This window comes from Dermacentor albipictus, chromosome 6 (assembly GCF_038994185.2).
Source record: "Dermacentor albipictus isolate Rhodes 1998 colony chromosome 6, USDA_Dalb.pri_finalv2, whole genome shotgun sequence".
Taxonomy (NCBI): domain Eukaryota; kingdom Metazoa; phylum Arthropoda; class Arachnida; order Ixodida; family Ixodidae; genus Dermacentor; species Dermacentor albipictus.
The window spans coordinates 79,962,373-79,987,012 of NC_091826.1; the positions used below are offsets into that span (position 1 = coordinate 79,962,373).

At 46.7% G+C, this 24,640-nt stretch overlaps 1 pseudogene; it reads left to right on the top strand.

The window, feature by feature from the left end:
• The first annotated feature begins 1,758 nt into the window (after nt 1–1,758).
• LOC139047046 (uncharacterized) overlaps nt 1,759–24,640 on the top strand; it is a 44,123-nt pseudogene continuing 21,241 nt past the window's right edge.

Below are 24,640 nucleotides of genomic sequence, written 5' to 3' on the forward strand. Positions count from 1 at the left end.
CAAGTTTACAGTTTCAGCAGGGTTAACTTTACAGTAAACTGAACATTTCTTCTTGTTTAGGGATGTCACGATTTTGTGAGCCAGAGGAATCTACATCACTTACGAGCCTGCGGCACTTCTGCAGGCTGAACAGCGCGTCAAAGCATCTGATTTGCATGCTGCGACAAGGTGTGTGCAAGGCGGTCACTGCCACTCACATGAGATGTCGGTACTCACTACTTCATTCCTTGGAAGCGATATTCTTGGTCCCAACCAAGCAGCCCGGAAGAAATCGGAGACAAATAAAATGTGCAACGAATACTATTGCGTCTGTTATTTTATTGCATGCATGCATGCCAGTTCCCCATAGTGGGGCTACAGAAATTCTATCTAATGTCTGCCTAAATGCTGTAATCCTGTGACCACAATCTCGACAGACTTTCTGCAGAAATGCTGTATCCTGCAGCTACACAGATTGAGCAGACTTTCTGCAGAAAGGGTGTACCAATTGGGCGCTGGGAGGTGACAGGGGGTGACAGAAAGTCTGTGACCTGTCTTCAGATATTCTGCATCCCGGGTGACTCGGGGTATGCAGAATTTCTGCAGAAAGGGTGTACCAATTGGGTGCTGGGAGGTGACAGGGGGTGACAGAAAGTCTGTCACCTGTCTTCAGATATTCTGCATCCCGGGTGACTCGGGGTATGCAGAATTTCTGCAGAAAGGGTGTACCAATTGGGCGCTGGGAGGTGACAGGGGGTGACAGAAAGTCTGTCACCTGTCTTCAGATATTCTGCATCCCGGGTGACTCGGGGTATGCAGAATTTCTGCAGCAAGTCTGCAATGATTTTTGTAAGGGGAGTTAGCCTTCTTCAATTTACCCGCTTATAAAGAGCGTCGAGATTTTCAAGCACAAGGAAAAGTAAATACAAGAATGTGCACGTGGTGAAGAGCTACGTGCTATGAAATGTTAAAAACTTACACGTCAAATGCTCTTGTTTTAAATAATATTTCTGTAAACTAACCCCTAGAAGGCTTAGTCGACAAAAGCGTTGCAGTGACCACGTGGTCCCATACGTGAAACTTTTTGTTTTGGGAAGAGGGGTGCGTGCCTGTTATTGTCTATAAACGGGCAAATTGTTTTGAGTTTTCGATTGTCGATCGAGTTCTCAATTTATTCGCCCCTTTTGCTGCGATCTGCTAGCCTCCTGGTTACCTCAGATGATAGAGCGATCCCCCCGAATCGCGTTTGTTCCAGGTTCCAATCCCGGACCAGGACGAATTTATCCTCGTCTGCGAAGAGTCCTTTCTGTGGATCCCGCATGTGTTTATTTTGTAATATTACTCTACATTCGGGTCAAATAATGTTTCCGTTTCAGGATACTTCCTCCACCTTGCGGGATTCCGCAGCACTGATTTGCCATAAAGAGGGTCTATGGTGACTACGACCTTCGTTTCAAGAAATCATGGTTTCGCAGCAATAAGACATTTCTATATCCGCTATTAAATCAAATTAAGGCGAGAACTTGAAAAATTATCGCATTGGCACGCTCTATAGAGGGCACGTAAAATGTACCAGCGTATAATCACAAGTTCCTGTGGCTTGTTAAGGGCCCTTTGAGGTGTAGGAATCCCGGCCGCCATCTTGCGCGCAGTTCAGATCCTCCCTCCACGCACTGTCACTCAGCCATGTTTAGAATAATGAGAGAGGGAGGCAAGGTACAACTTCCAGAAGTTCTTGGAAGCATCAAGAGGGACCCAGGACAAGGGTTTCTACGACCACAAGATTGCTAACCCTAACAAGACCTTCAGCTGCTCCGTCTGGCCGAGAGACAGGTGCGCCGCAGCTACGAAGGTGCGCGGCGTCGCTGTCGCAGTCCCGGCTCCCGAGGACTTCGCCCAACGACTCGCACCCTCGTGAGATCAAGTAAGTGCAGCCCCTCCCCTCGTCATGGAGGTAGTAGAGGTTGAAGGCACGAAAATAGCCCCCGAAGAAGTTTCCGTTGAAGCAGGGTGGCTTGTCAGCCACCGTAAGTAACGACAGACTACGCAGGCATCATCCCAACTCATACACGGATCCCTCCGTGCAACAGCAAGCGCACGCACCGAGAGTACCGAGCAGCCCGCACTACGCCGACACGCACCACGGCAACCACGACTTCCGAAGAATGATATCAAGATCGTCATACGCCCAAGAGACGGTTTCAACGTGTCCAAACTAGGAGACGCCCAGATACGCGACTCAATACTACAGATCACGGGCATTACAACCAAAGAAGCAGAGGACGACATTTACCGCTCATGCACGGATAATAATGTCATTGTAGTTAGCACGCCAATGATGTCTAACGCCGAAAAATACTGTCGCATCCGCAATCTCCCCATCGGAGCAGTCCGCTACGCTGCCACAGCATACGTCACACCGCCGGAGGACACAGCCAAAGGAGTCATACATAACATCCCTTCATATGACACGGAAGAAGACATTACCAACAGTCTCATTTACAAGAAGAACCCTACGATTCTGCAGGCCCGACGCATGGGCAAGACTAATTCAGTGCTCATCGTATTCGACGGAAAGCAAGTACCGTACCATGTCTACTACCGCGGAGCAGAATACAAATGCTATCTACATAAGAAGCGCATCGAGGTCTGCGACATCTGCGGGACCGTCGGCCACAGGGCCGATGTATGCCCCACTCCAACCCAGAAGAAATGCAAGAGCTGTGACACAGTAAATCCACCGGATGATCACCCCTGTCACCCTTGCTGCGCGCTCTGCGGCAAAGACCACCCGACTGGTGATAAGTCCTGCCATCGCCGCTTCCAGACACCACACCTCCTACTCCAACGACGATGGGAACGCCTACGACTGGGACAACAAGGAGCTGACCAGGAGATGGGGCCATCGACTTCTGCAAATGGAGACTCAGCTCTGCCAACACCGAAGTCAACACTACAACCGCAGGCTCCCGAACGCAGCAATTCACGAGGACGCAGTCGGTCTCGTGGATGCAGCCGCTCCCGAGGTCGCAGTCAGTCACAAGGACGCAGTCACTCTCGGAGCGGACCGGATTCAACACTGCCGCAGCAGCAAGGAAACACAAGCCTTAAAACGACCACAGTCAAAGTGCAAGACGCACCCCCCAAGGTAAGCTGGGCCAGCATTGTCTCCCACACAGGTCACACCACACAACCTATAGCAACCCCAGTGAACACAGTTAGTGACGCTACCATGCACAGCTTCATGCAGGAGCTCCGATCCTTACGTGCTGAGATACAAGAACTCAAGACAGAAAACGCTAATCTCAAATCCCAACTTGCAGACACACAACCCAAGCATTTACCATCAAATGCAGACATCCTTCCTGTCCCTGCAATAGATTGCCCGAAAACCACCCAACAACCAACCTCGCACAAACGCAAAGCTCTCGAACCAATCTCAAAAGTTGCAACACCAGCATACACTTCAGAAGGAAATGTGAACTGTGAGGCCCTCACTGAGCTGCAACAGCGGATAGAACGCAACCTCAACGAAGCATTAGATTGTAAGCTTGCCACATTGCTCGACGCCTCCATTGCAAAAGCTCTCGAACGCGCAATGGACAACCTCCTTACGGCGAAACTAGAAACGCTACTACTGCCCAGAATTGAGCAAGCCTTTGCGGCAAGAGAACAACAGCGACAGGAAAACATGGACGACACGCGCAAAGTGCTTCAAGACATGGTCGCAACTTTGGCTCAAAATCACAATACCCGTTTGACAGAATTGGAAAACACCCTACTCCGTCCCAGAGCAGGTCCCCTAAAGAAGCCGTACTCGCGTCCCGACAAAGATGGCTGCGAGTAATCCAGAACGTGTTACCTACTGCATTTGGCAGTGGAACTGCCGGGGCTTCCGGCGAAAGCGAGCACACTTAGAGCAATACATTACCTCTCTCGCACCACATACTTCCCCCGATGTTATCGCATTACAAGAGACCGGAGAAGCGGCTAAGCTGTCGGGATATGCCGCATACACCGCAGTTTGCAATGATAACCGCAGGCCCCAAGTAACCACACTAGTTAAGCGAAACATTCCGGTTATACAGCATCACACAGGCATTGATACAGCAGCCCACATTTTTCTGGAGATCATCCCGTCTGCAAGGCGCAAGCAACAGAGCCTCTTCATCCTCAATGTGTACAGCAGCCCCAGAGAACAACATAGGTTTCTACGACTTTTCACCAAAGCAGATCAAGTAGCTAGGGGAGCCCCCCTGCTCATCGTAGGGGACCTTAATGCCCCTGCGGTGGCATGGGGATACTCAATGGACCGCCGAAAGGGAAGACAACTATGGCTTGACGGACAGAATCTAGGTCTTACTCTTGTCACGGATCCAACTTCTCCCACTCGTATGGGAAACTGTGTTAGCAGAGATACTACTCCGGACTTGACATTCGCAAAACGAATTCCACAAGCAGACTGGATCAACACACAGGACAACTTGGGCAGCGACCACTATTTAATCCAAACAACAGTTCGAGTGGGCCCGCGAAAGCCTAAGGGTCGTCAACTCCACATAATGAACTGGGACGCTTTCCGGCAGGCCAGAGCCCTCACCTCTTTCTCGGGTACCCAACCCCCTTTCGAAGATTGGGTCGCATCCTTGCTGCAAGACGCGAGCAAAGCTACTAAATTGGTGCCTGAGGAAGCCAATCTGCAGGAGGCAGATAGCAAGTTACTGCATATGTGCGAAGCCCTCGCCAGTCTGCAACGCAGATACAAACGCAACAAGCTCAACCGAACGCTCAGGAAGCGTATTAGTACTCTCACCCTTCAAATCGAAGACTACGCACAACAACTTACTCGTCAAAATTGGCACAGCACATGCGACAGCATGGAGCGGCAACCAAACCTGCCCAAAACGTGGAATATCCTCCGTTGCCTCCTCGATCCGGCTAACAGCAAGAACACACAACAGCACAACTTGCAAAAAATTATTCACACCCATTCGGGCACGGACGCAGAAGTTCTTCAAGAATTGATAGACCGATACATAGGACCTCAACCTACCACACCCGCTCCAGCATACACAGGCACCGATAACGACCACCTGGATGTGCCCACAGAAGCAGCAGAAGTACGTGAAGCCATCCTCGCACTCCGCCCTAACTCAGCCCCGGGGTCTGATGGCATTACTAATAAAATGCTTCGCAACCTAGATGAGGATTCTATACTAGCCCTCACAGCTTATTTTAACGCATACTGGGAAACTGGAAACCTCCCCTCACAATGGAAAGAAGCCAAAATTATTATGATTCCCAAACCCGGGAAGCGCCTCCTACTCGAAAACCTCCGCCCTATCTCCCTGACTTCATGTGTCGGAAAAGTCCTCGAGCACGTCATCCTCACACGCTTACACAGACATATGAACGACAACGACCTCTTCCCCAATACCGTGATTGGCTTCCGCCCGAAACTTTCTGCTCAAGATATCATGATTCAGCTCAAGCACCAAATTATCGATGGCGACAAAACCTCCAGGCTGGACACCAGAGCCATCTTGGGGCTAGACCTAACCAAGGCCTTCGATAACGTCACGCATGAGGCCATACTGAACCAACTGGCACAACTCCAGGTTGGACATCGAACCTATAACTACGTAAAGAATTTTCTTACAGGTCGCACAGCCACCATTACCATCGGAGGGTTGCAGTCGCCAATTATTCACTTAGGCAGTAAAGGCACGCCGCAAGGATCGGTTCTATCCCCTTTTCTGTTTAACGTGGCCTTGCTCGGACTACCGCCTGCATTAGCTAGCATCCCCAACCTCAAGCATAGCCTATACGCAGACGATATCACCCTGTGGGTCACCGGGGGCAGCGACGGAGACATCCAAGACACGCTGCAGCAAGCCATCAACGAGGTCGTTGCATACGTAGAACCGCGCGGCCTGGCGTGTTCCCCACAGAAATCGGAGCTCCTTCTGTACAAGCCTAATTGGGGAGGTCGACGTCCAGACCCTCACCCACCCGAGATGGAACTCCGCGTGCACCAGCAACGCATACCTACAGTACCTAGCATTCGTATCCTTGGCTTACGCATCCAACAAAACGGCAGAAACACGGACATACTCAAGCAATTAGATAATCATGTACACCAATCCACTCGCCTCATTGCACGCATCGGAAATCGACATCACGGCATGAAGGAAAGCAACCTTATACGCCTGGTAACCGCCTACGCCTTGAGCAGGATCACCTATGTCGCCCCGTACCTTAGCCTCAATGCCACTGAGAAGTCCAAACTCAATACCATGATCAAGAGGGCCTATAAACAAGTCCTACATCTTCCCATCACCACCTCTAACGAGAAACTGGACGCCCTAGGCATTCATAACACCATAAACGAGCTTATTGAAGCGCACTGTATTAGCCAATACGAACGACTTGCCCATTCCACCACGGGCAGGCACATTCTAGGCACCCTAGGCATAACCTACACCACCCAATTCGGACCAAAAGTACCCATCCCTCCAAACATTCGTGATCAGCTAGCTATCCCGCCCATACCTCGCAATATGCACCCTGAACACAATCCGGAGCGACGTGCAGAAAGAGCTAAACAACTACAAAAGCGCTACGAACAAGCCGCTGACGTAACCTACGTGGACGCAGCAGACTACCCCAACCAAAACGACATGGCGGTCGTCGCAGTCGCGGGTTCGCAGTACTACCTCTCCGCGGCCGCATCAATATTCGCCACGCAACCCGAAGTAGGAGAAGAAACGGCCATCGCTTTGGCCTACGCGGCTACCAATGCACACTGCATCATCAGCGACTCAAAAACGGCCATTCGTAACTACGCAAGAGGACTAATAGCACCCCAAGCGCAAAAGATTCTCTCTGGGACTCCTCCCTCAAGGCAACGCCGCGTGCAGATCATCTGGGCCCCTGGTCACTCGGGTCTGGCTGGAAACGAAGCCGCACACGATGCCGCCCGAGCTCTCGCATACCGGGCGCATCATCCTTCTCCTGCGTCTTCCGATCCCGACCAGCCCTCTGTTCTGCATCGCGGTCACGCGCGGGACCGAATGGTCACGTTCGGAGAAATTCTACTGCACTACCGCAGAGAGCGGTTACGCTACCCCCCAGCACACAAAACACTGACTAAGTCTCAATCCACCACTTGGCGACTCCTTCAGACACGAACTTTTCCGAACCCCGTGCTTTACAACCGCATGTACCCCGATGCGTACTCACCACTCTGCAAAGCGTGCAAAGCCCGCGCCGACCTCAATCATATTATTTGGCAATGCCCCAAAGCCTCACCCACCAACACCTCCCGCACTAACACACGCATCATTAGTACGGCCGAGCAGTGGGAGACATTGCTGCTCAGCTTAGACCCAGAGGAGCAGCTCTGGGCCGTCCGGATGGCCGAAGACGCCGCCAGAAAGCAAGAACTGGCCGCCGTCTGAGGAAGGGGGGGATTGGGGGTTAGTCTCCCGACCCCCGCCACCCCTTAACCCCATCAAGGACACAATAAAGTTTTATCTCTCTCTCTCTTGGAAGCATCAACCGGCCTGCAGACGCGGTAAGCTAGAGACATTTACAGCATTGGAAGGAAAGAAAGCAGGCAAGAGATTGATTCGACCGGACCAGTTACAGTCATAGGCAGCGATACAAGATAGACAGAGGCGTTTTCAGAAAGAAAAAATATATTGCGGAGACATATACGAATCTGCTAAATTGAAAAGAAAACATGTTTAGGTTATATGAATAAATCTGGGCCGATAGGTGGCTATTCGTCACCCCGCCATTTCAAAGGACATGCCAATAAACTATCATAAAGGAAGAAAAAAATCTGCTCTTCGCCATAGCAGCGCGATGTGGTCTTCCCCTGCAGCGTCAGGTGATCTACTGTAATTGACAAAAATGCCCCCCCCCCCCCACCCTCCCTACCCTTCTTTTCAGAATGACCGGTGCCTAGCACCGTTGTCATTTTGCTGCTGCGCGTAGTGGCCTTCGCACTGCTGATACTTTCAACAAGGGCTCGCCCTAACCATTCTCTCTGTAAACTGTTCAGTGCCGCATGTTATTCTCTGCCGCTTTTCACTCGACCGTCGTGTGACTAGGGGCCACTGGTTCTTCCAAATTCGTCTCGGTCTCATATGGCCCGCAGAGTGCAGTGCTTACTATTTTGCCGGAATACAACACCGTCCATGGATGATAATATAGATTGACACTAAGAGAGAAGGAACCTTGAGCGATGTTCACCGTCAACTAGGTTTTTTGTGTTTCCTTCTCTCGATCACACTTTTTAGATTTTTGGAATGTACGGGCCAGCTGAACGATGGACTGAACGGCAATGCTTCATATTTAGGATCGGTATGGATTTTATGGGTTTATGCCTGTAATAATGGATTGTATTTATTTATCTAAATTGATAGATATGTAGATAAAGCAAGAGGAAATGATAGAAATCACTCCTTACCAATGTAACTGCCTAGCGCAGTCTGCTGACACCTAAAGAGCGGTCAGCAGGGGATGAGGAGAGGAGGTAGGGCTAAAAGGACAGAAATGGAGGATCCCAGGGGATAGTTTCCTTATTGAATACAGTTTGCTCGATGATCATGATTTATGCATCTTATTGCTGCAACCGCGAGATATTACCAACGAGCGCCAAGCAAATGCTAATATATGGATTTCAATTATCTATGGTAGAACGTGGCAAATGGCGAGGTCGTGCATCGCAATCGGGAATGGTAGAACTTGGCTCTGAGTGGCCTAAAAATATTTCCTTTTATGGTGCGAAAAATATACAGGTAATAAAATTATGACAATGATTTGTGGTGTATCCTATGAATACAAAAGTTCTATTACCAAGGAATAATGCATACTAAATGTGAGAATAGCAGCAGCACTCGTACCTCACCAATCAGTCTGAAAATAGGGGCTGGGAGGCACGTGCTTAACAAGGTTGTTATCCCGGCAGCCTTCTCTAGTAAGAGAATGCACTACGCATACCATGGTGTGATAACGTGCAATGTGCCAACGTCTTTTAAAACGTTGAAACTAGCTTACTGTCAAATGTTGGTTCAACGCCGAAAAACGTTGCCGGCTGAAGGAGACTGTGTTGTCTGCATGCCACGGAAAAGTACTTTTTTCTTTGAGCTTCTACTTCGCGGCAATCTAAAAAGAAGGGAAGGACCGGTAGTGTATCGTCATATTTATCGCATACAGGAAGATCATCAAAGGGTAATGGGTGTCAGTGAGTGTCGATTATACATGTGGCCTATACTAAGAGGGCAGAGAATAACCTCAGTTTATTTTATTTTGCTTCATGGTGGTAAATTTCCTACGTTTGCTGAATAACGTGCCGTTTATGAAACGTTTCGCTGCCCTACGTGCGTTGCCAATTGCCCCTTAGTGCCTGAGATTTGATGTACAGAGAAAATCGCTGACACACATCTTGTCAAAATTAGCCGTTGGACCATTAACTGAAAAGATTCTAATGGGACCTTCTCCTGATTCTCGTCATCAGCCTGATAATCTTGAGGCTCTCAACAAATTTTTGTTTGAGAGCGGACTGGACAAAAAACTTTGAAGAGTCCTTGAACGTGCAAGATTTTCACCACCATATTTATCCTTATAGTCAACGTCTTCTTTATTCTACCTATCTGTACCATTTCCCCTTCCCCCAACGCCGAGTAGCAGGCCAGAACATTGATTCAGGCCGACCTCTCAACTTTCCTATCATAGTAAATATCTCTCTGTCTCTTGATCTATATATATACGTAAGTAAGATTATATGGCAGAAATAGTTGTTGTTGTCACTAATGCGGTTATATGGTCGGCAAGTATGTTGATATTGCCCTCATGCCTCTGTGGCCAGGTACCCAGCATATTATTTGTTGATGAGATGCATACAAAGAGCAGACGACTGTATGAAATTCAGTAAAGGAAGGGTTTTTTTTATTTGTAGCGAAATAATCGGTTTGGCGATGCCTAATGAATCTGTAAATATTATTGCCTTTTGTAGTGTTATTTCCATGAAGTAACTTACTGCGAAAAACCGTGGGTAGGCTTCCGCCGTAAGTATCCTTGTTTCCGGGTGCAAACACCCGGATTCCAAGAAGGATGGCATGACGGCAGCGTATAAAATGCTGGTGTGTGACTCTGAAACTTCACTGTAAACTTCAGTGCACGAGTACTCTTACTGAAGAGCTAGTAAGTGCGATTTGTATGTCTGTTTCGTAGGCGTTTTCTTTAACCTCTGCAAAATAAATGTCACACGCCCTGAGCTGCCACAATAACGGTGGTACTTGCTTGGCTGGAGCCATGAGATGGTTTTCAAGAACTTCCATTGCTTCGATGAGGTTCATTGCATGCAGTGAAAAGGAATCTGTCACCGTTGCAAGATTAGGCAAAAGCGTAGCACAAGTCATATTGTTTCCTGTTTGGTTACAGGGATATTGACATGTTTAATGTGTTTTCAGACAATACAGGAACTGGACAACGATCTTTGCAGATGCAGCGACCACTGATTGGATTGTATACATATATACATGGAGACTTTGCACCGAGCTAGTTCTGAAAGCTCCTGTGGATTTTCGTATGCCTAAATTATGAACAGGATCAAGCATGTTTGAGGCACCCGGTGTAGCAGATTGATACACCACCACTCCGCAGTCTAAACTCGATCGTATAAGACTTTTATAGGAATTTATTGCGCATCTTCTGTCACTGCCCCAATTTATGTGCAATTTTCAGTATGTTCATACCGTTCAGGCACTTCGCCTTGACGTATCTTATGTGGGGGATGATGCTTAGCTTTGAAACAAGAATTACGCCCAAGAAGTTATGTTCTTTGTTCACAGGAATGTGCTGTCCTTTTAGTTCGATAGTGAGATCAGGGAGCAGTCCTCTCTTTTCTGAAAAAAAAATTATAGGTACTTTTACATGGATCGTACTTGAACCCACTTTCCTCTGCCCATTCGGATACTTTCTTCAGCCCAAGCTGAACTTGTCCCTCGCAGACTTCAAGGCTGCAAGATTTAAGACCTATCGGTAAGTCGCTACGCAAAAGTAATATAATACAGCTGGAGGTAGGGAATAACGGAGCGTGTTCATCTTCACAATAAACAACGTACAGCTGAGGACGCCTCCCAGAGGTACCCCCCGTTTCCTGCCTAAATGAACGCGAGAACGCGTTGCCTACGTTTATTCGGGAATGACGTTTCGAGAGGGCAAGCAGCGGACACGTGACGACACACGCCGCTGTTCTCACTCACGTTTGGCTGACGTCCTGGAGCCTGGAGGGCAGCAATGCAAGCTGACTCTCGAAGAAAATACTATATGCACGTGAGCGACATATGTTTACTTAAAGTGGATAAGTGAAAAAAAAAGTAAGCGGTTGTCAATGGGTTAACACCAGTTTTGTGCACCGACAATTCTTGATTTTCTATTGCCTATTGGTGGCCGCATTTCCTCACATAACGCGATCCAACAGCCCGCTTCTTCATTCACATGGAATATTACACGAGGTGCTCATTTTCTCTTTTTTTTTCTGTACTGAGGTCTTCGCATTTGTCGGGTGGTTCTCGTGCTTTGCGCTCCCATAAATAATGAGTGCGCCCGTTTCCTGATGAAACTGCTAAATGCTTACTGTTTCGAGATTAGTATTCCGTAGGGCAGCTATTGCGCTGTAGTACTAAAACACAGCATATGACACAGCGATATGTGCGAACACCATTGCACTTACAATTATTCCCTTCATGTGTGAGTGTTTCACCTGCCTTCTCTTAGTATTACACGAATCCTTTTTGGTTTATTCATTATTTACCTCCTTACCTATTGTGTAGGGATAATGGCTTGGAGCACAGTATATTCAGTAATAATAATGCGAACAATGCATTTTATTGCCCATTTTGCTGCTTTGTTTTCTTGTTCTCAAAGTTTGTTTACTCTACGTCGGATTAGCCATGCGTCAGCTCGCCAAACTTAATACTCTGCTAAGCACATAGCGGATCACCGCGCAGTTAGAAAGGGCTTGAAAATGCTTGATTGCTGCAGCTACGTGGTTTCTCTCGTCGATGGTTCAAAAAGTTTCTTCTCCATCGCATTTCCCTTTTCACTGTGCCACATAGCGAGGAAATTCTGTTTACTAAAACTAATAAGTTGTTTACCGCGCGAGGCTGTTTTTCAAAGGAAGGGTCGCGTCGACAGAATATGTCTCTGCTTCGTACGGGGTCTCCCTTGCCAACAACGGCAGAAGGCGAGCGTAATCGCCTTCGGAGAATTACTAAAAAAAATTCCATTCGTCACAGCGCATCCCCAGCCCACATCTGAACACAAGGAAGTAATGTATTGTTGCTATTCAACAACCCTTACCACCACCCAAGTCTGGGAGAGTAGAGGGGTGGGCAGTGTGGGTCTGGCTATGGTCAAGGGGCAGCTAAGTTGAATGAGAACAATGCTTCATTCTTCTAATATGTGGTCGAAAACATTTTCGTCGCAAAATATGCTTCTCGCACCTGTGCAAAGGCTATACCAGCAGAAAACTGTGGAGCAACAAGAAAAAACTCCCGGTACAGCTTTCTGTAGCTCAATACGCGCTACATAAAAGTGTTTTTCCCAGCGTGTACGGAGACTGCACTTACACGCAAAGTGCCTATATCGGCCAGTCGCCCCGCAATTTTCTGTGTATTTAGAGGCGTTTTTCATGCTCGGAAAACACTTTTATGCATCCCGTAATGAGCAACTGAAAGCTACATCAGAAGTTCATGTTCCTCTAATTATGATATTTGAAAAATTGAATGAATATTGAAGACTAATTAGGTCATTAGGGGGAATTACAAAATTTGAGTATCTCTAAGCGACGTCAGACAACATTACACACAAGTACCAATGGTTCAGATTATGTACTTTTATCTGCAAAAAAAAACAACCAACCAGCAAGAGTGCAAACGAAAATGAGAATACAAACCTGCGAGTGTACCGACTGTGTCATGAAAAATAGTTTATGACCACAAGCACGCGTAAATTTAGTGGTGTCATGAATACCAACGCGTGCGTTGGCTCACATCAAAGTCAACGAATACAACCGTCCAGGCCAAATTGCTCGAACATACGTTGGTGCTATAGCAGGAGTTAAATTTGCAAGTACATACAGTGGCATTCTGCAAAAACAAACGAAGGAATAGCCTACACGTCAGCAGGCGCATATTCAGTCGTGTCCACGACTGAATGTGCACCTGTACTGTGACCATAGCCTATGGTCAATTGTAAAAGGTAAAAATCACCTGTTCTGTGACGAAAGCCATAGCCAATAAAATGTAAGCAGGGGTGACAGGTGAGGGGTCGCATTTGCCAGGAGAATTGTTCTTTTGTCCTTCACTGCAACTTATGTGCGACCTTGAAGATGGCCAATACACCCACACCTGGTTGTTACGGACAACTGCACTGTGACCTGCATTGACCTCCTAGTTGAACGAACTGCGTTCCATTGACGTCTTTGCACAAGTGGTATACCTTGTGTCTGGGGCAGGCTGCTTTTTTTGTATATATGAAGTGTATCCGTGTTTGGAGAGGAAAACAAAACATAAATGTAAACATTATATGACAAGGTGAACTAATAAGGATGAGAGCAGGGGGAGAAGAATTTCTAATAAATGATGCCAAAACATACATGTCATTTCATAAAAGTTCTATATAACAGGTCATATATAATCGCTTAGGAAGTGCATTGAGCAAGCAGGGAAATCCTTCAGTTATGCATCAAATCGTCGTTTCGGCCGCGCAATTAAATGCAACATTAAAAGAGAAAAAGTTGGGAACCCTGACTACTTGAAATGTGCGTCCGCACATTTTGATATCATACCAACCAAAACTGACGGGGATACATGTACATCTAAAATAACAATAAGAAGCCACGAAACTTGCGGTGATTACCCGGGTAAATGCGATATACATGTCAATGAGAAGACCGCCCACTGGGATTCACGTGTTCCAAAACTTCATTGGGTGTCGGAAACCGTGACATTTGGTTTTTCGCGCGCAGCTTGGAATGCTACCGGTCAAGACGCCATCGCTCTTCTCACTGCGTGAAGTCGGGGAAAGAGGGCTCGCTCATTGTTTCCTGGTAACCCTATCGTTCAACAGGAGTCTCGTAGAATAGGGCAAGCACAGTACTATGCCAAACCCGTCGCACCTCTCCGCGTGAGTAAAGCAAGTTTGAAGATATCGCCGCGCGAGCTCCGAAATTAGAAGGACAAGTTTTGGACAAGGGCAAGTTTTGTGTGCACTTCAAAGCGCTTCCACAGCTGCCTGTCAACAAAACTGGGCACCCAGAAGAATTTCTGAAATCTCACGTTATGTGCAATTCTCCATGGTACAATTGCAAAATAGGCAAAACTGCTGGCTTGCTCTCATGCACTCATAATGTACCGTGCGCTACCCTTTTCTTGTTTCATTTTTTTTCTACCAGCAGCCACAATTGAGTTAGCTCTCGTTGGACTGCATCGATGCCGAGGTTGCAAACACGTGTGCTTGAAGGAATGTGGGTATGCTCGGCGACTAGACTAAGTCAAACACTGAAATCTGGAGAAAGAATACATCCGCGTTTCTTAGGATTCCTAATGCTCAGGGGCACGACATTTCACAATTGTTGGAACTTCCGTGAAAAAGCACGATATTTTTTTTCACAGTTTGTTCCAGCTGGGAGCCAAAAACGCCAGCGAGATTTATTACTTATTGGAAATCCTTTGCTTCAAGCACTGCTTTGTAAATCTAGTGAGTGCTAGTAAACACAAGGCATCGAATGGGGCTCTACTGATGTGCAACGCCCGTGTGAATGAGCGTGTCCACGAACAAGACTCTAAATTTTCACGATGATGACCGGCAGAAAAGTTGGTTATATTCGCAGCACCCTTGTAGATTACTCAATCAACATAACACAATTTTCTCTTTATAGAATTGCCGAAAAGGGCTTGCTGCTTGATCAAATTGCAGAGTCGCAAGTTGAATAGCTTTACCTCTTCTTCAGTGAGGCGTGACGAAGTAGAGGAAAAATGCCAATAATTCGTGAACTATTCATCAGCACACAAAACAACCTCGCATAAATGATAAGTGTATCTGTAACGTAGAAAAACACAAAGGTTTGTTCTGCGTTGAAAAGGGAAAATTATATTCATTCATAAACGTTAATTTTCTTCCCATTATATAATAGTGGACATACAAATATTATTTCCTTTACACGCAATATGTTTTAAGGAAAGCGTGTACCACTTTTCATTGGAAGGCAAAGCAAGCTTTTCTTTGTTACGCTAAATACTGCTGAAGGAAACGCAGTACGACGGTGGCTACTACAGCAGAAACACCCTTTTTTGCTCGCATTCTTTCGAGTGCCGTCAGGTAACGCTTCAGCTTAGGTTATAATACTGTGTCATTGGAAAGCGCAGAAAGCAACCTTTCTAATGAAATATAATTCTTATCTGTGCAATAACCGCAAACACTGACGAAAATGCCAACCGCCGCAGTGGCACCGCTACCAGGATCCACACTGCTCGACACCTCGAAGGCGACGCAGCGTCAAACACTTTTGTGCCCGTCGCGCTAGCTCTGTGACTATGGTGTCGATTCAGGTTGCGGTACCGACCGCATCAGCCACATTTCGACGTATATCAAATGCAAGACCAAAGATGAGTGTTGCAAACAATTTCTGCCCTTCGCCGGCGAAACTGGATATTTTTTTACGATCATTGTAATTTTCGTTTAGGTTAACTGCGTACTTCATAATAGAGAAGTACATTTTATCGAAGACACAGAATGTAATCTAAATCAACTAATATGCGTGTCGTCACAATAGCGTATTGCCTCTAATAACGTGGCATAACGTGTACCATGTCCTATAGCCAACGCGCGTTATGTACAAGTGCAAGCCGTCGCCGGTGACCTGAACATACGTGCAATCATCACTCAAGCCGAAAAATTCAAAAGAACACTTTCTTTATTGTCGGACTGCCCCAGGAATTTTAAGGTTGCTTCAGAGGCGTTGATCGTAGCCGAACGAACTTGCAGCTGCAGCAGCCGTTCTCATCCACCATGAGTCGGATGGACCAGTCGTCAATCCTGCGCAGAGTACAAAGTGCTGAACGGCCTTGGACACCGCGATGTCGTCTCTTCCGCAGAGAGTACAGCTCGTGGGCTTGAAACGGCATTCGTATAGGCAGTGGGCCTCCAGATCTCGGAGTTCGATTTTACACTGGCAGCCATGCACTCCGTACACACAGTACACCAATTTGGTGGAGATACTCGGTGAGCAGGTCGCCTCACCCAGAGCAGGATCGGAGAACCGGACACCATCCTTGGGACAGAGGCCGCACAGGAACATTATTAGCTCACCGTTGGCCTGGTGCGGTCTGCCGGCGCGTTCGTAGGCGGTATACCAGCACACCAAGCACATGCCGTGGCCGCAGGGAAGCTGCCTGGTCTTGGCAGGAAGAGCGCCGCAGATGACGCAAAACCAAGATGCGGGCAAAGGCTCCAAGAATGAGATGCGTCGCATGTCCAAGAAGGGGCACTCGCTAAATCCTTGCAAAACGTATGTAATCGGGGAGGGTTGCTTTTTGCACGAGTAGGGAATCTGGAATGTCGGCGAAGGTTCGCTTCCACGATGGGTGTCGTTATCGTCCACAGCAGTTTTATTTTCCGGGCATCGCGCAGAAATGTTCGCCGATGCTGCTTCGATCGCCAATTCTGGAGTCGTCTGGAGGCCTTTACCCTCGAGCACGACGTCGTCGCATGTCGTCTGGACGTGGTTGTGGGATGCGGCAGAAGGCTTCCAAAAAGGCCTTCGAAGCTTCCTTCTGCGCTGATTGCCGGCATCTTTGACACCTGTTTCTTTCCCCGAGGAATGCGCAGAGCGATTCACCCATGCATCACGAGCCGAACCTTCAGAGGTCGGGCGTGCGCACTCACTTGCGACGATGATGTTGTGGTGTTTGCGCCTTGACCGCATCATGACTGGGTGTGTGCTTCAACGTCGACGTGGCGGCGATGGGCTTCAGTCGCTCGTCTCAACAGGTCAGAAGCTGCTGGCTGTCACCGTCGTGGCTTTGAAGAGATGCGTTGCGATTCCAGGCTTCGAAGCGTGCAGCGATGAAATTATAGCGCAAACAGTGCAGCTGAACTGGCTTTGAAACCACTGCGTGCTTGAACTGGCTCTCGGAAGGGTTGCGCCGTCTTTTAAAGCCTCGAAGGTGCTCTGCGCCTCCACTTTCTGGGAAGTAGTGAAATGAGGAGGAAAGGGCGGCTATGGGTTGTCGTTGATTGGCTTTCACAACGTGCGAAGGGTGGTCCTAAAGTGGTCACGTGGTTGTGCGTTTGTGTGCGCGAGTACCAGAAATGGCGAAAGAGAGAGGGGAGAGGGTGAAAAGAAACACTCGGGAAATCCGTGAATGTGTGCAAGAAAGAAAAGCACGTGTGTTACATTCTATGGGCAACCAGCGCTGAAGCTTCGCGTGCCGACAGCAGCGCCGTAACACACAGCCTAGCGAGCGGTAGACACAGTTTCCAGTAGCACACGCAGTGATTTCGTGTCAGCAAATTCACCGATTGTCTTGAGTCACACTTTTCACGGCTCCTCAAACGGCAGGGAACCGAGGTGCTAGGACGTAGCAGCGCATGCGCTCTACGCAGCGCGCATGGCCATGGACAGAACTTGGCTGGCCGCATCGGGCTAGGCAAACATTGATACAGACGCACGTTTCTTATCGCTAAATATGTCGTGCCATCTTCGTAGCCTCCCTATCGGACGGTTTCAGCATATTTTAGTAACGCATGAAAAATGTCGTAGCGCCTCCTGGCCAGCGCTGGTTCCCCATATACCCTTCTATTTTTAGTTTTTTTTTCTTAACGCTCTTATCTGTTCTCAGAATAAAAAAATATATCCAGTTTTCTTCTCTTTTTTTGGCCAAACGGAAAAGGCGTCACAACTCGCGCAATATTTGCTGCGGTGGGTCTTGAGCTCCCGGAGGCCTACACAGCGCCGTAATCTCGGGTGGCTAAATAATCGTCTTATGGAGTGCGCTTCTGCCTTGATTTAGCAAAAGTGTAAACACCGGGCTACAACCCTGAAACCACAAAGCTCACGATGTTTTCGCAAACATTTTACGGGAAATAAAATGGCGAGCGTCTGTACGTGAGTTTCCTGACCCGTTCAGTCTTTAAGTCATTGGCTTTAGGTAATTATGTTTGCGCAGTAAGTGTGCGAGCTGTATTTCACTTTCTCTCCTTGGGAAAACAATTTCATCAATGCAAATATATGACAAAAAAGGGCGAATGGTGGCGTGTCACTAACACGTGGTATTTTTGCTCGTAGAAGCTGCAATGAGCTTGGTTAGCATTTACACAAGTTGGCACTAGTGTCCCTGCTGTCCTTTACTTATTCTACTTTCATGAAGTATAATTTTAATGCCAAAATTAGCACGCAAACTTATGTCTAACACTTTATATATGGTCTCTTTTCTGTTGAGTTGTTGTTGACCTCCCTACGTTTCCAACTGCTGCTTAATCACTTTGATTGCACCATATTCAATTTCACTAAGACAATACCAACTCAGCAATGACAATTAACCAGATCAGCATGTTGCAAGCAGCTGACAAATCAGAAAAAAAGAGAGAAAAATGGAAGTAAACATAGCTATCATGGCGTCGCTAAAAAAAATAAACAAAGGCTTGGTTCACAATGACCACATGTTGCTTGCACTTCGCTTGCGCTGAAGAAATGTCTACTTAGAAAAGTATTCCACACGGTCATCCCAATCGATAGACGAGGATTGGAAATTAATATGTGTTCGCCATGTAATACCTGAACTTCTGCCAACACAATGATGCGTTAAATGCATAAAGACTGCAGATTTTGGTGCTTCCAAATTTCAATAGTACAAAATTGAATTCGGGCGTTTATCGCGAAACTGCAGAGCTATTTGAAATCACAGACTAAGCCTTCGCTTCAATGAAAGTTTTTAAGTGCGCATGACATCTTCGATCATCGCAAGAATGATCAAACACTGAATTTATATCTCCCAGCTGCTGCGGTGACGTTTCAATCACTTTCAAATATTCCTTGTTATTACGAAATAATGTTTTTCCTCTATATTGCGTTCTTTTTGCATTCAATTAGGCCGTTTATAAAAGAGATCACAATTACGTGGACTTGCACAGAATACACCTAATTCCAGCCAACCTGTATATTTCGAACGCTTTCATCAAGTATTTCGTTGCCTGCAATTAATACCTACGCTTGAAAAGGTTGGCGAGATATATTTCTTTTGACAACTCGAATTACAAATTTATTTCTTGGCGGTGAGGTTTAGTGCACTGGCTATGTTCTACTTATTACAGATAGGTTAATTATACACGCCTCCTAATTCTGATGATCGTACGTAGCAGTTGGACCAGTAAGTTACTGCTAAGGCAGCAGTTGACCCTGGAAATTTGATCTACGTATGTTAATCTTAGATAACGTTTCTCCTGTTTGTGTTGAAATTTTAAACAAGATGCCTTGTTCAGTTTGCCAAATTTATCGTGGACGCATTGTAGAAGACCCTGGGCGCATGAACAAACCACGTGGCTAGAGCGTACATCGTTGGAAACGACCGCACCAAGATGCGACTTATCCTTCCTAGTGACCCGCCGCGGTTGCTTAGTGGCTATGGTGTTAGGCTGCTGAGCACGAGGTCGCGGGATCGAATCCCGGCCACGGCGGCCGCATTTCGATGGGGGCGAAATACGAAAACACCCGTGTACTTAGATTTAGGTGCACGTTAAAGAACCCCAGGTGGTCGAAATTTCCGGAGTCCCCCACTACGGCGTGCCTCATAATCAGAAAGTGGTTTTGGCACGTAAAACCCCATAATTTAATTTTATCCTTCCTAGTGATAGACCTGCAGCCACAGTATTTTGCTTTGTCAACTTCTCAAGGCAATTTCTGTAATAGCATCAAGAGGTCTCAGAGATATATTAACCAGGCCTACTGGTTATAATTGTGTGGTTATTATTACAAACACATTCAAGAGCTCCCATCTAAATGTTTGTACCTGCTTGTTCCAGTGTATTGTACTTTTGTATGAGATACGGCTGTATATATTTGCCTTATTCAGTTATGTGGCCATATTTTCTACCTCCGTGAGACCTAAAGTTTGAATGTATAATGTAAATATTTTTACTTCATTGCTGAATGTAAAATTTGCATTCTACAGCTACAGTTGTGTGGTTGACATAGCGAATGAGTTCCCCGGTTTACTAATAACAGAAATTTCAGTATTGCTATGTCTATTGGTATCGGCTCGTAGCGCCTGTTTTTGGTTCTGTTAATATGTCGTTTTCACTTTTACCTGACATATTTCTTCTATTCTACAACTGCTTGGACCAAGTCTGCTGCAAACGGCGACAGTGAATCTTTTCTTTTGTGTAAATGTATATTTCTTCGTATTTTATCACAAGCCTAGTCTTCTCATTTACCGTCATACCCAGTTTACCATTCCTTTATTTAATCTTTAACAAAAATTCAGCAAATTCTTGGTATATGGTATGTTCCTTCCCTTTCTTCTTATTTCGTGGAAATACGTGGATGCATTCTCTTTCCAACCAGTTCTCAGCTGTACTCTTCACGGAACGCCGATTGCTGGAATTCAGTTTCCTTGCCCAGGTTGCGGTCCCTTATAATGTGGCTCTCATATACGCAGAAATTGACGGCTGGCTCACAATGCCGAGTTAACAGTGGAATTCAAACCTGCAAGGCACTTGAAGTTCGTCAGTATTGCCCCTTCTGTGGCCGTTTCTCACTTCCAATCTACAGAATTCCAGACAGATTTTCTGAATAGTTCCTACTTTCCCTGCCAACCAAGCACACTGCATGGGCGCAACCTACGTATGCCTGCTAAAAAAAAAAAGAAACACCATGTCACGGTTCACTGTGTGTGCCGATGAAGGAAACGGATGCCACGTGACTGAGAGGCGACGTGCCCATTCGTCACGCTTGTCCGCCGGGTTTGTGCGACGGAATTAGGCGCCAGTGCAAATACGACTTTCTTTTTTCCTACGTTCTCCCCATCTTCGCCACGGTGTGGTTTTAACGCGAAGATTTCTTTCCCTCTCCCTCCAACTTTTCTACTGCATGGTCCTGCATTCTTGCACGAAGCGGGGTGGGGGGTTCAGACCGTGAATATATATATGAAAATAACGTGGAAGATAGCAGAGGCGACGTGGGAAACTCGTTTGGAGATTTTTATCGCGTCCCACGTGCACAGTGCTCTTTGGAGATCTGTGGGTGTCGTCACATTAGCCTTTTGGCAGCTTTAATTATCCGTGAGCCCCCACAGCCCTTACCGTTCTGATAACGTGCAAGCCTCAAGGAGTGGTAAATATAGTTGCAAAGATGGGGCAAGGAGATGAGGCAGAGAATCCGTAGAAGCGGCGTAATCCTGAAATCAGTGCGCAACAGCCTCAGCACTCTTCGCCCGCAGTTACCCTATGGGGCGGATGGTTGGGAGAAAGAAAACGCCACCTTAATGAGATAAACGTGAGGAAACACTACTGCAATAGGCACAGACATGACAACAGTTGCAGAAGAACTCAAGGAATTGTACGTTTCTGCAAATTCTAACAAAAAACCATGAAAATTTGTCGACTGGACAAATGACCGACGGTTTTCAGATGCAAAATCACATTAAATCCCCGAAGGTTCTATGCAACACTACGCAAGCGGTCACACGTCAAATGAATATTTCCGTGCTATGCGGCTATAGCCTTGCTCGACGTCGCGCGTTCGATTCCCACCATGGAAGCCGATTTCGAAAGCAGCGAAATACAAAAGTGGTCGGGCACTTACATTTAGGTGCACGTTAAAAAACAGCTGGGTACCAAAATTAATCCGGAGTCCACCACCACGGCGTGACTAATAATCCGATTGTGGTTTTGGCACGTAGAGCCCCATAATTATTCCACCACTTCTGCTGCCACGCGATGTTCCATGTGAAGCAATGACAGTGCTCAACCATCTCATAGCTTATAAACCATGACTCAGAACCACGCCTTAAGCAAACACGTCTCGGTGTATGTTCATTGCACTACGCAGACGAACAGCAGTGATGCACGCAAGGTAACATTTGGTACCAAATCACTGCCCTCGTCTTGCAGTAAATGCTGAAGAAATATAATCATTCGCTGTCACCATTACCGCTGAGTATCGGTATGCAAATTAAACAACACAGAAAGATTCCCAAACAAAGTAGGAATCGATGTTCGATTCCTCATAATTCGATTTTGGTTTTGGCACGTAGAGCCCCATAGTTGTTCCGCCAATTCTGCTGACATGCGATGTGCCATGTGTAGGCATGACAATGCTCAACCATCTCATAGGTTATAAACAATGGGGCAGAACCAGGCCTCAAGAAAAAACGTGTCGCTGTGAGATCATGTGACGGCGGTGGGTGTGGGTCACAGGAAGCAGCAAGCAGTAGTAGGCCATACTGAGGCGACATTACTTCCCGCAGAGATGACTGGGCCGTTTGGTGTCATGCGCGATATGTCTATTTTGGAACGCAACGGAAACATGCTTATGTTTTTTCATCGGACCGCCGTTTAGTTGAAGGATGTCTGATCGAGTTTGCACAACTTTTTCGATTATTTTGTATTGTAAACGTCATAACTATTCTTCAATTAGACTATTCACTTACCGCTCCTTATTTTTTTATAAATCCAAAGCGTCATTGGCGGTGTCTATTGCTAAACGAAAGGCGAATGTTGGCATTCTCGATACCAGACGTTCTTTTAATGAACAAGAATGGCCGAGAATTCTCATGCCGCCGTGGAGCTTTTTATCGATCATAATCAGAATCGGTTTTTATTGAGATCATTAGAATGATTACAAGTTGTTAATATTCAGGAGCAGGTCCCGGAGTCAAAGACTGCAATGGGACCTCTTTACAAAGTAAACGTGATAAAAGAACAGGCGCTCATTCGCGCAGTAATCGGTGACTGCTGGACTCTTCGACGTAACAATGGTCTTCAAAGTGATATAACGCACTAGATGGTGGTAAGCGTTGCAGTTTCTGCAAGTGTTCTAAGCGGTGTCCTAAAACAAGGTGGCACGTTTTGGCAAGGTGGCTAGTGTGCCTAAACAAGGCGGCATTTTTCTATAAAACAGCTGCGGCCGTAAGAAGCTTGTCGTCATTGCATACAAGGTCTACGACTAGACGTAAATACATTTCAGCAGCTTTAGTTGCTCTCAAAAGAATAATTTAAAAAAATCCTAATTGGGTCTTTATATATAAATTGCGGGCAGTTCTTTATGTGGGAAAACGTGTAGGGCGTCGCAATTTATGACACGTCGACTTTCTTTTTTTTTCAAAATCCAAACAATCGCAGGTAGCTTGAGATACTCGCAATCGAAGTTGAAGGCCAAATACAGGAAATATGGAGATTGCGAGTCAGACGCCAACGCCCTGTAAACAAATTCGGGAACAAGTTTGAATGACAGCACGCAGCAGCAAATCCTCACTCGACACAACCAGGCAAAGCGTGCCCTATCGGTAGGCGCTGCGATTGGCCGACACGTTCAGTTTCAAACTTCTTCACAGGGCGTTTCAGCTTGATATTGTTGCCCGAACTATGGATTGAATACCAAAGGTGTTTTAAAATGTATATTTACAAAAAACAACTGGAGCGCTGGCCTGTTGAGCCGACAGATGGAGACACCGGAGCAGTTGCTCTTAGTCGGGGCACCCGCCCGCATGGAACAATAGCCACACACAATATGCAAGTCATATGCATGCAAATACATGCAATATGCATGGGCCCCCTTTCGTCCATCCCCGCGGAGCTTGGTTTCGATATTGCCTGGATATACCGCGGAAATTCGATGCTAAATGTCACGAATCAGGCGCTATGTTTAATACATTCAAAAAATAACTGTGCAAATAAAAGCGACAGCGTTCAATTTCGCCATTTAATATTGTCCAAAGACACTAAAGATGAGATTAGATGTTCTGTAATAACTGTTTTTCCCTGCTTTTAAGCAGCAGCAATGTATTTCTACCCAGAAATTTTGATTATTCTTTATTCATTATACATAACACATTTCTAAATGAAAACAAGATGCCTTGTTTAATGCCCCAGATATGTTGTGGGTGTGTGGTATAATCGTCAAGACCGGCGTTCGCAGCAAGGTTCAGGGGCAAACCTCGTGGCGGCATCAATGTCAGTGTTAATGGGCGTTGCAGGCTGCAACTTATCCTTGCGTGTAGCAAAAGCATGGCCACGGTCTAATTTTCTCTCTGCTCTCAAGGGCCTTTTGTGCTTGACCCACAAAGGAGCACACGTCGCTGGCACTCCTGCTCATCCATCATAACAAGATCAGTTCTACGAAACCATTGAAACCCTTCCTGGAATGACTGTGCCATTTTTGTACCTGTTGACGGGAAGCAGAGTGACATTCAATGCACTGCAACTTCCCTGTTTGTTTGCTTGTTTCTTATGTCCTTGCGCGTCCTGCACCATCTCACGCGACCGCCTTACAAGATACAACGACCTTGTAAAGTCATTTTACCTCGCAAGAAGAACCTTCCCCACCCCTCACCGCAAGTTAAACAGGGCACAGGCAACCACCCTTCGC